This window comes from Dioscorea cayenensis, chromosome 11 (genome assembly GCF_009730915.1).
Source record: "Dioscorea cayenensis subsp. rotundata cultivar TDr96_F1 chromosome 11, TDr96_F1_v2_PseudoChromosome.rev07_lg8_w22 25.fasta, whole genome shotgun sequence".
Lineage (NCBI taxonomy): Eukaryota > Viridiplantae > Streptophyta > Magnoliopsida > Dioscoreales > Dioscoreaceae > Dioscorea > Dioscorea cayenensis.
The window spans coordinates 10,406,434-10,420,702 of NC_052481.1; the positions used below are offsets into that span (position 1 = coordinate 10,406,434).

At 41.9% G+C, this 14,269-nt stretch overlaps 1 non-coding gene across 1 annotated transcript; it reads right to left on the bottom strand.

The window, feature by feature from the left end:
• Positions 1-600: 600 nt before the first annotated feature.
• On the bottom strand, positions 601-707 carry LOC120272745. The gene has a single exon (XR_005540284.1). It is a non-coding gene; the product is annotated as a small nucleolar RNA R71 (small nucleolar RNA).
• Between the last annotated feature and the right edge of the window lie 13,562 nt (positions 708-14,269).

Below are 14,269 nucleotides of genomic sequence, written 5' to 3' on the forward strand. Positions count from 1 at the left end.
CAATCTCCTCAAAGTTGTTCACCTCTTCTTCAAAATCATTCTCCTGCTCTTCAATTTGTGAATGTGTTTCTGTGTGGTCTTCAATGGCTATCAATGCCTCCATCCCACAAATTTCCCTTCCTGATATCGATACACCCATAGAGAAAAGTTCCTGCCTTTGTTCATGATAAGACGAATCAAATTAAGCGAGGACTCTCTCCAAAATTTCTTCTAAGTGATCACACATAGATGAAAATGCAGATTTCTCAAACTTATCTAGAACACTATCTAATTCGCAATTCTGCTCTTGAATTCTGGCAATGTATTCTTCAATAGATTCTTCCACGGGATGTTGAATAGTGTGTGGTTCTTGCAAGAGACAGCACGGTGTCTCTTGTCCTGCAAATAATTAAACTTTATGTTCCACATTTTTAACCATTCCCGTGATAGTGTTGTATGACTCGGGTGATGGATGATGCCATCAAATTGAGAGCCTTCCCATTTTACTTAAAGGTGAGAGCAAAGCAGTGGCTACACACATTACCTAGAGCATCAATCACTACATGGGAGGAGATGGTAGAAGATTTTCTAGCCCGTTATTTCCCTCCCAGAAAATCAGCAAAACTTAGGAATGAGATCTCATCCTTTGTGAAGTTGGAATTGGAGTCTCTATTTGAGACATGGGAAAGGTTCAAGGAACTCCTGGGAAAGTGTCCGCAACACGGATTCCCGGAGTGGATGATTGTTCAAACCTTCTACAATGGTTTGAACCCGAGTACAAGGCAACTCTTGGATGCGGCGGCAGGAGGTACCTTAGGTAGCAAGACCCCCGATGAGGCTCATCAATTGATTGAGGAAATGGGGTTAAATAGCTACCAGTGGAATGCTATGGAGAAGAAAAAGGTGGCCGGTCTCCTTGAAATTGATGCGGTAACTTCATTGGCGGCCCAAGTGGAGAGTTTGAGTAAGAAGCTAGATCTTATAGCTTCGAATAGAGTTGTGGCCATGACCAATTGTACCGGTTGTGGTGGAGGGCATGCTCCCTACGATTGCCCAATCGTCATTGGTGATGTTTCTTCAGTTGAGAACGTTGACTTTGTAGGTAATGGCATGAGACCTCAAGGGAATCCATACAGCAACACCTACAATTCAAGTTGGAAAAATCATCCCAATTTTTTCATGGAGTAATCAAGGACCACGCTAGACCATGGGGCCATCGGGTTTCCAACAACAGCAACAAGCCCCTCAAGTGGAAAACAGAATTTCAGGCTTGGAAACCCGAATGACGGATTTGGAGAAGCACTTGGCTAGATTTGTTCAATCGGTAAATACAAGGTTTGAATCAGTCGAGGCTACACTTCGTAATCACACGGCCTCCTTGTACAACCTTGAAAATCAGGTGGGGCAAATTGCGAAGTCTCTCTCCGAAAGGCCACATGGAAGTTTACCAAGCAACACGAAAACCAATCCTGGAGAACATGTGAAGGCGATCACTTTGAGAAGTGGTTGTGAGGTTGAAGGGAGGCTTCCGAGTGAAAAGCCGAAAGAACATGCACCCGAGGTTGTAGAGGTTGAGGAGAGAGTAAACAAAGAGAAAGAGGTGGCACCCCCACCATTCAAGCCAAGAATCCCTTACCCCTCTAGATTAAAGAATGACCAAGGGAATGAACAGTATAAGAAGTTCCTGAGTCTGTTCAAGCAACTCCACATCAATATTCCTTTTGTAGAGGCATTGGCTCAAATGCCTAACTACGTGAAGTTCCTGAAAGACCTATTGACCAACAAGAGGAAATTGGAGGAGAGTGCTTCAGTGGTGCTAGATGCTTCATGCTCGGCGGTGTTGGAAAAGAACATGCCAAACAAGAAGAATGACCTGGGAAGCTTCATCATTCCATGTAACATCGGCAACTTAGGTGAGGAAATGGCATTGGCGGATTCAGGGGCAAGTATCAACGTCATGCCATATACTTTCTTCCAAAAGCTAGGCTTAGGAGAGCCTAGGCCTACTCAGATGACTTTACAATTGGCGGACCGAACGGTACGACATCCGAGAGGCATCATTGAAGACGTGCTTGTCAAGATGGACAAGTACATTTTTCCGGTTGACTTTGTAGTGCTAGATGTCGATGAGGATGCGGATGTACCCTTGATACTTGGGAGACCGTTCTTGCGGACTTCCAAAGCATTGATTGACATGGACGACGGAGAGCTCACATTGAGAGTTGGAGATGACAAGCTCACATACCGCCTTGCTGAAGCCATGCGGCATTCTCTTAATTTCGATGACACTTTATACTTTCTAGACACTACTGATGAGCTTGTTGATGAATATGTGCAGGAAATGTTCAACCCGGATCTATATGAAGATTTGTTCGACCAAGAGGAGAGCAATGAAGAAGTAATGATGCTTGGTTCGACTGGAGAAGAAACATCTACCCTGGGATCTTGAAGACGGTGCTCCAAAAAATGAAGAGGGCTCGGAGACGCCACCAAAAATGTTCCAAGATTGTTGGAGACGTACATGAGGAAAGGAAGTTGAATGAACCATTGCTAGGTGGTCCGAATCCTGAGAGTACACCCTCTACCCTCAAGAGACTTTGCTCATCATGCTTTCAAGCCATGGGCAAGAGGGCAACCTTCATTTATGAACCCCCGTGAGGTAAGAAAGATACGTCAAGCTTAGTGACGTTAAACAAGCGCTTCTTCAGAGGCAACCCAAGTGTTTACTCTTCTCGCACCTTTTAGTTTAGTTTGTTTTCATAAATAAACTGTTAAGTGTTGGTGTTTGAATTTTTAAGTGCTTGTGCTGCGATTTTCTTGTGGGTTTTTAAAAGAATTCATTGTATGTTTTGTTGAGAATTGGCGAAGTTCGGTCGTTTGAGTTCTATTTCATATTTTTATCTGGTAAATTTTGCATGATATGGCAGGCTATGAGTGTGTAAACATGTTCAGAATAGTTTTGCAGAGCCTGCAGGTTTTTGTAAGTCATCCAGAGAAAACACACGGGAGTGTGGAATTTCCACGCGCCATGGGTGTATACTGCGAGCTCATCCAGAGAAGGCACAGGGGCGTGCGGCTGCCCCTGTGAACGACCATGCAACTTGCGCACACCCGTGGGTAATTTCCACACGGGCGTGTGAACTCCTGCAGAGTTGGGCAGATTTTCCCGAGAACACACAGGGGCGTGGACTCACCCCTGTGGGCAACCTTGTGAGCAACACACGGGCGTGGGTAATTTCCGAACGCCCGTGCAAATCTCTGTAGGGTGTTCCCTCCATCCCGAGAAAACACAGGGGCGTGCTGCTGCCCCTGTGAGTTGAGCATGTAAATGTCCATGCCCGTGGGGAATTTCTGCACGGGCGTGTGTAAGACTTGATAATTTTCTCGGATGTCCAGGGAAGCCACAGGGCCGTGCATCTGCCCATGTGGGTCGGGTGCACGGGCGTGGGTAATTTCCGCAGGCCCGGGTGGCAGTAGTCAGTGTCAAAGGAGGGTTTTCCCGAGAAAGCACAGGGACATATGTACGCCCCTGTGGCGCTCTCGAAGTGAGGCGCACGGGCGTGGGTAATTTCCACATGCCCATGGGGATACACAAAATTCCAAGAGATGCGATTTTCTCCTTAAAAACCTTGTGATCCGTCAAATTCTTCATCTCCAGTCGCCCACGGACTGAATACTTTTAAATGCGAATTTTCATGCATGAGGGATGTGTAGTAAGCATTTAGAAGTGGTTTTAAATTGAATTGTTAAGATTTTTTGTGCACCCGTACGGGAGTTTCACACTCTGCAGATCCACATGGGCGTGGGTAATTTCCACAGGCCCGTGTGGAATTTTGCAGTATATTGCTTCTGAGATTTTTGATTGTTTTCTTCTTTTGCACTACAGATATGGCACCTCGCGTGATGAAGAATGAAGTGAAGCACCTCAGACTTACCTTACCCGAGCCGATACATGTGGAATTCTCGAACCCCGAGCATCAGGCTCGCTTCGAGAGACTTTCAGCACTTGGGTTTGGTCAGACTTGCTTCGCGGATGTACAAGTGCTTCGATATATTCAGCAGGGTGACGAGGTAATTAATGAGATTGATGAGATGCTGGCAGTGGGAAATTGGAGGAGGCCGCTGACGATTAGTGAGCCAGCTTACCGTGCACTGACGCTAGAGGTTTTAGCATCCTTTGAGTTTCGACTGCTGATGGGAGAGTTGACACTACAGAGGCGATACAGTTTCAAGCATTCGGACATCCATTCTCCATGAGCGTCACTGAGTTTTCGATTAGGACGGGCCTGTATTATACAGGTACCGTGGAGTATGGCCGACTACCAGTAGACCCCATGGCCCGCAATGTACCACTTCACTTAGGGTGCATTCTAGCAGATGTTTTGTAGTACCAGGGTCATTCGACGAGAGTGGGTCTACTATTTGCTGGCCCTTATATCACCAGACTCATTCTGGGAATGGGTTTGGGCGACGCTCTACGTGGTGCTGAGAGGACAGTTGTGCCCACTCCTCTTGCGTTCGATACAATCAGAATGATGGGGTTGGTACGGAGGTTTGGGCCAGGGGTTTATATTCTCACTATAGCTACCGCTGAGACCACCAGGAGCGAAGGAGATACTGCGGGGGATGTCCAGCAGACTCCTCCATCTTCTGTAGCACCGGGTACTCGAGCATATGACCGTATTGAGAGGCTGGAGACCAATGTTAGAGAGATTCGGACTGAGATAGCGGAGCTCCGGGCTATGAAGTCGGCCCAGTACACAGATCTTATGGCCCGATTCGACTTTCTTCGAGATCTCCTGAGACCCAGATCCTCAGTTCCTCCAGCACCTCCATCCTCGACCCCAGCACCGGAGAACCCACTATATGCCACCTCAGCAGCAACAGCAGTAGCACAGGAGCCTAAGAGCGACTCTGACACTTGACTTTTTATTTCCTTACGTGCATTTTACTTTATTTTATTTTCTTGTTTTTAGACTTGTTCACTCAGAAAGGATTTTTCCTTCTGAGTTTATGTTATGTTCCATTTACCGAGTTCTATTCATTGCTTCATCTTTTATACACTCGAGTTATTTTTGTTTTTCTTGAGCTTCACTTAACCCCCTCATATATGTCTGCAGATGGTCTTGTCATCTTGGGAATTGGGACTTAGTCATGGGCACGGCCAAGGTGCTTCGGCACTTGGCCGTGTGAGCTTCACAACCCGTTGGAACACTACTCCCAATGAATTAGCTTCACAACCCGTTGGAACACTTCTCCCACATCTATTTTTGAATGATATATTTTGAGTGAGCTTGCATGTGTACATTGAGGACAATGTACAACTTAAGTGTGGGGGGGAGTTTCATAATGCACATATCTTTTCTATTGTTCTTGATTGATATATGCTCACATAGCCAATGGCGGTTCTCCTTAATTGCAATGATTGTATTCTTAAGTCTAGGAGAATTGTTAACATTGAATGTTTTCATGCTCTAGTTCTTGCTTGAATTGTTAGGAATTTTTGCACGATTTACACTTAGTGCACTACTCACTCTCTAAACTCTATTGGAAACTCATGTTCGATGTTAAAGGGACTAGTTAGGTTTACTTCTTTTTCTAAATTCAAAAAAAAAATGTGAAAATGAAAAGAAGGAACAAAATAGTTTTAGTGTTTATTTGTATTTGTTGGGTGGAAAGAGCTACCACCTATGAAGTATGAAGCTACTCTCACAAGTCGGATACTAGTTATGCCCTAATGTGAGAAAGAGCTATCTAATAGGATGAGTGAAAGCTACCACTCGGGTAGAAAGAGCTACCACCTTGAAAGTGTGAAAGCCACCTTAGCTGCCACTTTGGAAAGGGCTACCTTAGAGGATGTGTGAAGCTACTACCATCTTTTAAAATTTTTGTCACTTTTGTAGATAAATAAGTCCCTTGTACTTAGAACTTTGAGGAGTATACTTTGGGTTGTTTTGAGTGAGTTCACACACATACACGAAATTCGGGTTTGTTGTCCTTTTTTATTCATGTTTTTAGCTAGAGCATTGATTTTTCTTATTTAGTGTTGAAATTTTCCTTACTTGTAGAATACTTTCTTTGTATACCTCGGTGAACCTAAGGCCAAGCACTTTCAATATTTTTTTCATTGATGCACAGAATGTTTTAATGTTTGCTTGAGGACAAGCAAAAGCTTAAGTGTGTGGGAGTTTGATAAGTGCTTGGGCGATATGAATGCGAAGTGTTCATTCCTTATGTTGAGCATTACTTTTCTCAGGTTTTTACACTAATATGTGTGTTTTTATGTTACTTTTATGCAGGTAGGGTTGTGAGGCCGAGTATGAAGGAAATAGGCCAATGTGGATCATAATGCACCTATTTTGGAGGAAATCTTGCTAAGGTTCAAACGCGAAGACATAGGTCAGGTGTTAGATGCTAGAGTGTGTGCCAACCTCCTCGGATTCGAGTGAGCACATCCATTTGGAGGGGCACAAAGGTAGTCACACTCGAGCATTCCGATTTATGCACATAAGAACGAGAGCCCCACCAACATGTATATCATTGAAGAACCAAGTAATTCACGATGTAAACGTGTGCCCGTTTGCGTTACCCCGATGAAAATATGGAATTGGGAAGTTATTCAGGTCAAGAAATCAGAGAAACAGAGAAACCAGAGAAATCAGCTCCACAATTCACTCTATTGGGAAGTTATGCATGTACAGTAGCAGCACTGTTCACAGCCTGCCGAGAAATCAGAGAAACAGAGAATCCACACGCTCGTGTGGAAATTATCCACGGTCATATGGAAATTCCGCACGGGCGCTTGTACCGTCCACGCCCGTGGAGTCGCCCGATTCCAGTCCTATTTAAAGCCGATTCAGCCCCAATTTTGGTATTCTTTTCTCCATCTTTTCCCCAACTTGAGAGAGGGCTTCGGCTAGGGTTTTGAGGGGTATTGGCTAGGGTTTTGGAGAGGTTCTATGGCTCTGACACCACGCATCATTTGGAAGAAGGTTATTGGGAGAGCTTTCGTCGGCATCGATCCGGCGAGGTGTATACTAGGCCGGACAAAGGATCCCTTGCGACGAGTAGAAGACTCTCCACAAGACCATCGGCATGACCATCGAGGGGGTTTCTTTATGGATTGATTGCTTTTACATTCGATTTCTTTGATTGTACTTAGCTCCATGGAAAGCTAAACCCCTAGTGGGTACTTGGGTGATTGTGAACCCTAGGATGTATTCGTTTCATTGAACTTCTTTATTATGCTTTCAATAAATTGATGTTTATTGTGAGTTCCAACCTTGAATGCTTGACTGTATGAACATTTCCCCTAGAGTGACACTAGGGTTGAGAGTTCTTGTTGGTAACCTTGTGAGTTAGTGACACACCACGAGCGTTAGACAAAGCTAGGTTGGAGAGGGTTGAGAGGGTGAGTCGAGAGGTACTGGAGCGTCCCCTTTCCCCTCTGACGTGATAGATTCTACCTCCGTTCCTTGAGTTCTTTGCGGCCATAATAGAGGGAATGGTCTAAGGGATGAATCTCCGCTGGGGCTTAGTTGCGCGTGCAACGGAGTGAAGCGTTGAGGGGATCTTAGTATCTAGGGCTTAATTGTGCTTAGGGACCTTCCGCCTGGACCAAAGGGTGAGGTCTATAATTAGGAAGAGATTTATCACCTGGAATCCCTAGAGCTCATTGCAACTTTATTCGAGTGCGAGGTTGAGAGGTTATTTAATCTCTACTCCTGGACATGAATAGAGTTAGGCATAGTTGACCTTAGATTTGGGACTATGTATGGAAGGATTTTCATGACTCACCATTGCATTGATTAGGAAGCATAATTAAGAGTTCTTGCACTTGAAGCGATTATCCTAGGTGAAGCATCATCTGAGTACCCCATCTTTATCGATTGCCTTACCTCCTCCTTACTTTTGCCCTCTTACTTGTTGCTTTTAATTGTTGAGAATTGAATCATTGTCACACTTATCATTGTTGATATTCCACATAGCTAAGAATCGAATTAAGTGTCTTTACTCCCTACTCCCTATGGATTTGATACCCGCTCACCCGGGATTATTACTTTGACAAACCCGTGCACTTGCGAGATATACGCAAGGGGATCTTGTCAGTTACCAATAAGAACTCCCAAACCAAATGTCACTCTAAGGGAGTATTTATTCAATCAAGCATTTAAGATTGGAACTCAATTAAAGTATTAATTAACGAAAGCATAATAAAAGGTTTAATGAAACCAATACATCTTAGGGTTCACAAATCCAAGTACCCACTAGGGGGTTTAGCTCTCCATGGAGCTAGTTACGATAAACAACAAAATTGAATGTAAAAGCAAGTAATCCATGGAAAACCCCTCGATAGTCATGATGATGGTTTTGTGGAGAAGCCTCGACTCTTCCAAAGGTCCCTTTGCCTGGCCTAGGATACATCTCGTTAGATCAGTGCCGACGAAAGCTCTCCTACTAACCTTCTTCTAAATAGAGCACAATGCCAAAGCCATAGAACCTCTCCAAATCCCTTGCCAAGACCACTCAAAATCCTAGCTGTAGCCCTCTCTCAAGTTGGGGAAAAGATGGAGAAAAGAATGCTAAAATCAGGGCTGAAATCGGCTTTAAATAAGGCCGGAATAGGGCATCCACATGCCCTTTTATATTCTCCACACAGGCCTATGGAAATTCCGCACTGGCACAGATAATTTCCACATGCCCGTGTGAATTCTCTGAACTTCACTTTTTTGGCCAGCTATGAACAGTACCTGCTATAGTGAATTGCTACATTGTTTGCTGCATTACCGGCCTGAAACACTGCCGAATCAATGCTTTCATTAAGGTAACATAAATAGGCACATATTTACATTGTAGATCTCTTTTCTTCTTCAATAAACGGCTTCATTGGTGAAGATCTTGCTATCAATGCACAAGCCGAGATACTCGAATGTGACTGCCCTTGTACCCCTCCAAACCATCGTGCTAACTTGAATACAAGGAGGTTGGCACATATTCTTGCATCTTGAACCTAACTTATGTCTTCGCGTTCGAACCTTCTCAACATTTCATCCAAATAGTGTGTTCACGATCTACATTGGCTTCTTTCTTTACCATTCGGCTTCACAACCCTATATGCATGAAAGTAACATAAATGCACATATATTAGTAATAAAACCCGATAAAAGTAATGCTCATCATAAGAAAATAACACTTCGCATTCTTATCACACAAGCACTTATTGTTCTTGGATTAGCTCGATTCATCTTACCTGGTTTAGAAATATTTAGTAAGTCTTACCCTTCATGTTAGATCCTACGGGATCCTATTGATTGCTGCTTTCTCCAGACCTCCGGTAAAGCATGAAAAAAGGCTCGAACGATACGATCCCTCCGTCACCCCAGAATGAAAGGGGTGATCTCGTAGTTCTTAGTCTGTGAAGATGCGTTGTTAGGTGCCCCATTTTCCGATTGAGGCCGAACCTAAACCTGTGAGCAAGAGATAGTTGCCCATACACTGATAAGGAATGTATGGATTCTCGAGAAGAGAGGAGCCGTGGAGCATTGCCTGGGTACCTCATCTTTATTGATTGAGATCTCCCTTGTTTTCTACTTTCAATTTGCTTGCTTATTCATATTCTTATAATTTAGTTCATATCATCACATTCTTGATTCCAACTAGATAACTGAGAAGTGGTTACTACTAATACTTTCGTTCCCTGTGGATTCAACTACCCAAATAACTGTGTATTTTTATTACTTCGACATCCTTGCATTTACGGAACACGCATGCGAATCGGACATGTCACCCGTGGTGAACAAAAGAACAAAATTTCATACTAATTAGGTGCAAACATGTCGAATCTCATGCTAAAAATAATATAATGATATGTAAAATATGAACCTTCTAGCAATTATCAATTAACAACTACAAAGAAAGCAATATACTATACAGGAGGTATTAGCAAAATCATAGTAAATACCAAAACAAAATTTCAACTCATTAACAGTAAATTTGAAGCCATCACCACTGAACTTCAAATCTTTAATGCCAAATATAAAGCCAGGTTTGAGGCCATCCATGGCATGCTTTTGAATGTACATGAATCTCTTCATAAGCTAGAGTGCCGGGTTGAATAACTAATTCATGAGCTAACAATAGAAACTCTAACTACAAACAATAATGAAAAAGAAAAGAATTATGATAAAAAGGAGGTAGAAGAAAACTTTGGTGTATTAGAGGTTGAAGGAGTAAAAAATATGGCACCAATACCATTTAACCAAGCCATTTGCATAGAAGCTAATCCACACATCTAGCATAAAAGAGAATTATCTAGCACGACTAAAGATGTCAGTAGGAGATTCAAGCCATCCAATGAGCCACATATGCTAGGGTCAGACATAAGCCAACAAAAACTATTTCCTTGGCACAAATTAATTTGTGGGTAATTAAGGGAAAGTTCACAATGGTTGAGGAAGGAGATGTGGATAGGTTGCTTACACCACCCAAGGACCCAACAATGCCAAGCTTGAAAAATTTTCAACCTAACCTATTCCATTCGAGGCCAAAACAATTTTTGAAAAGGCTCCTAGGAAATTATGTCATGCCCTGTTGTGTTGTTCCAATAGGTGACATACCTCCATGACAGCCCAGGACAGGTTAAACACCTGCCTCAACCCCACATCATTGTAAGGCTAACCTATTCCCTGTACAGTACCACTATAACAATAAAAAATAATTTAACCACGAAGACGTACAACAATTGATAAGTGCTTGTGTATAAGTATTATTAAGTATACTTTTCTAATATTGAGCATCACTTTTATCAAATTTTATGGCTCATCCATGTGTATTTGTGATCTTTTGTGCATTTAGGGCTGTGGAGACAAGTTTAGAAGAAGGAAGAAAAAATAGATCATGGACATGAGTTTTGAGGAATCTCTTATACTAAGCAAAGATTAAGGCACAAGTTGTGATCATAGACATATGGATGTGTGCCAACCTCCAAAATGTGTAAATGAATATACAAATTGGAGAGGCACAACTGAAATCACATTCATATGTTCCAACTTGTGTAATATTGTTAAGAGCTTCATCAATGTGTTTGAAAAGTGAAGATGCGACGTGATCTACCATATAAATATGTGTCCAACCGTGCAGCCTCGATGAGCCACATATGCTAGGGTCAGACATAAGCCAACAAAAACTATTTCCTTGGCACAAATTAATTTGTGGGTAATTAAGGGAAAGTTCACAATGGTTGAGGAAGGAGATGTGGGTAGGATGCTTACACCACCCAAGGACCCAACATTGCCAAGCTTGAAAAATTTTCAACCTAACCTATTCCATTCGAGGCCAAAACAATTTTTGAAAACGCTCCTAGGAAATTATGTCATGCCCTGTTGTGTTCTTCCAATAGGTGACACCTCCATGACAGCCCAGGACAGGTTAAACACCTGCCTTAACCCCACATCATTGTAAGGCTAACCTGTTCCCTGTACAGTACCACTATAACAACAAAATATAATTTAACCACGAAGACGTACAACAACTGATAAGTTCTTGTGTATAAGTATTATTAAGTATACTTTTCTAATATTGAGCATCACTTTTATCAAATTTTATGGCTCATCCATGTGTATTTGTGATCTTTTGTGCATTTAGGGCTGTGGAGACAAGTTTAGAAGAAGGAAGAAAAAATAGATCATGGACATGAGTTTTGAGGAATCTCTTATACTAAGCAAAGATTAAGGCACAAGTTGTGATCATAGACATATGGATGTGTGCCAACCTCCAAAATGTGTAAATGAATATACAAATTGGAGAGGCACAACACAAATCACATTCATATGTTCCAACTTGTGTAATATTGTTAAGAGCTTATCAATGTGTTTGAAAAGTGAAGATGCGACGTGATCTACCATATGGATATGTGTCCAACCGTGCAGCCTCGATGAATAAAATGAATTCAGGAGTACTATAGTAAAATCATTGTAACAGTTCACTGTAACAAATTACTATAGTAATTTACTGTTCACAGTATGAAGAAAATTAAAAACCTAGAAATTCACATGCCCATGTGGATTCCACATAGGCCTGTGAAACCCCGATTTCAGTCCTTCAAGTACCATTTTGCAAGTTGTTTTGTATAATTCTTTCCCTATCTTTTGCCTATCTTTTGGGGAGAGGCCGGCTAGGGTTTGGAAAGGTTCTTGCTGAGATTCTAGAGCATTCCTATGATATTCAACAACAATTTCCTTCAGAGGAGAGTTATTGGGGGAACTTCCGACGGCTTTGATTCATTGGGGTGTGTGTCCTAGGCTTGATGGAGGAGTCTTTGCAGAAGAAGAGGCTGCTCTTAAAGACTATCGACACAGATGACAATGGGTTATCTTTATGGATTGCTTGCACTTATTTTTGATTTCATCTTTGACTTTGTATTGCTCCATGGAGAGCTAAACCCCTAATGGGTGCTTGGACTTGTAAACCCTAGGGTGATTTTGCTTCATTGACTTCTATTATGATCCCATTAATTGATGTTTTAATTGAGTTTTAATTTTGTGTGTTTATTGATTTGATTTTCTCTTAGAGTGACACTAGGGTTGAGAGTCTATCTAGGTAATCCTTTTGAATGAGTAACACTTCATTAGAATTGGGCTTAGCGAGATTGAAGAGGGTTAAGAGTAAGTCGAGAGATAGGAGAACATCCCCTATCCCTTCTGATGTGATTTATCCTACCTCCATATTCCAAGAGTTCTTTGTAATAATGATAGAGTGAAGTACTAAGAGTCCTTCTCCACTGGGGCTTAGTTGCATGAATGACAGAGTGAAGTGTTGAGTTATGCTTAGTGTTGTGGCTTAATTATGATTAGGGATCTTTCACCTGGACCAAAGGGTTAGATCTAAATTAGGGAATAGGGTTTATCAGTTGGAATCTCTAGAGCTCTAAGTAGTCCCATAGAGTGTGAGCTGTTGAGAGTATCCTTTTCCACCTTGCATAGTGTAAAGGGCCAGTCACGGTTGACCTTAGGTTTGGAACCGTGTGTCTTTGGATATCACCGACTCATTAGGTCTCAATTAGGGAGGCATAATATTAGTTTTGCTCTTGAAACAATAGTCCTAGGATAAGCATTGCGTGAGTACCTCGTTTACCATCGATTACCTCTCTTTCTTCCTTTTGCTTTCTCTTTTCTATTTTATCTGTGTTTACAATAATCTTTTGAATCAAAATCACAAATTGGTTTTCACTCTAGCTAAATAGTAATACTTCTTGTTTATGAGCATCTATTCCCTGTTGATTCGACTACCCACTCCCGGTGTATTTTATTACTTCAATAACCCGTGCACTTGCGGTATGCACACTCAAGGAGTGTGTCAAGTTTTTGGCGCCGTTGTCAGGGAGTAGGCGTTTTGGAAGCATTTGCACATTGCTATTTTAGATATTCATCACTTGTTCTATTTCACACTTTCTTATTCTTCCATTGTTCTAATTTGTTTTTCTATCTATTAATATTTGCAAAGGAATGGTCAACACAAAAACTATTTTATACGATCATAGGGATGGTGGAAAACATAGAACAAAAGATGCAGTTGTGTGCATTACGATCAACTTCACGGTATTCCATACAAGAGCAAGCCAGGATTAACTACTCTGTAGAAGAATCAGCTATTGATCACATTGATGATATTCTGGATTAGAATTGTGATCTAGTTAGTGTGTTGAATCAGTTTGAAAAGTTAGTGTTGCCATCCATGAGTTATTGATAAGTGCTTGTGTAACAGTAATATGAAGTATTCTTTTATTAAATTGAGGATTATTTTTCTCAGATTTTATCACTTATGCATGTGTATATGTGTTCTTTTGTGCATGAAGAGTTGTGGAGACAAGTCTTGGATTGAACAAACGTGAAGACACAAGTTGTGCACTAAGACATGTGAGTGTGTGCCAACCTCCATTGTGCTCAAGCGAATATACAAATTGGAGGGGCACAAAGGCAGTCACACTTATATGTTCCAACTTGTGCAATGATAGCAAGATCTTCATCAATATGACTTGTATTAAAGACGCAACATGATCCATCTTGCGGATGTGTGCCCATTCATGTGCCTCGATGAAAAGTGTGCATTTGGGAGTATTTTTGGTGAAATACTGTAGTAGTTATTGTAGCAAATCATTGTAGTAGTTACTGTTTACAGATCACAGAAAATCAGTTTCTTGGAAATTCACACGAGGGTGTGGGAATTCAACAAGCGCGTGTGGATGCACGATTGCAACCCTATTTAAGCCGTGATTTCACATCCTTTTGGGAGC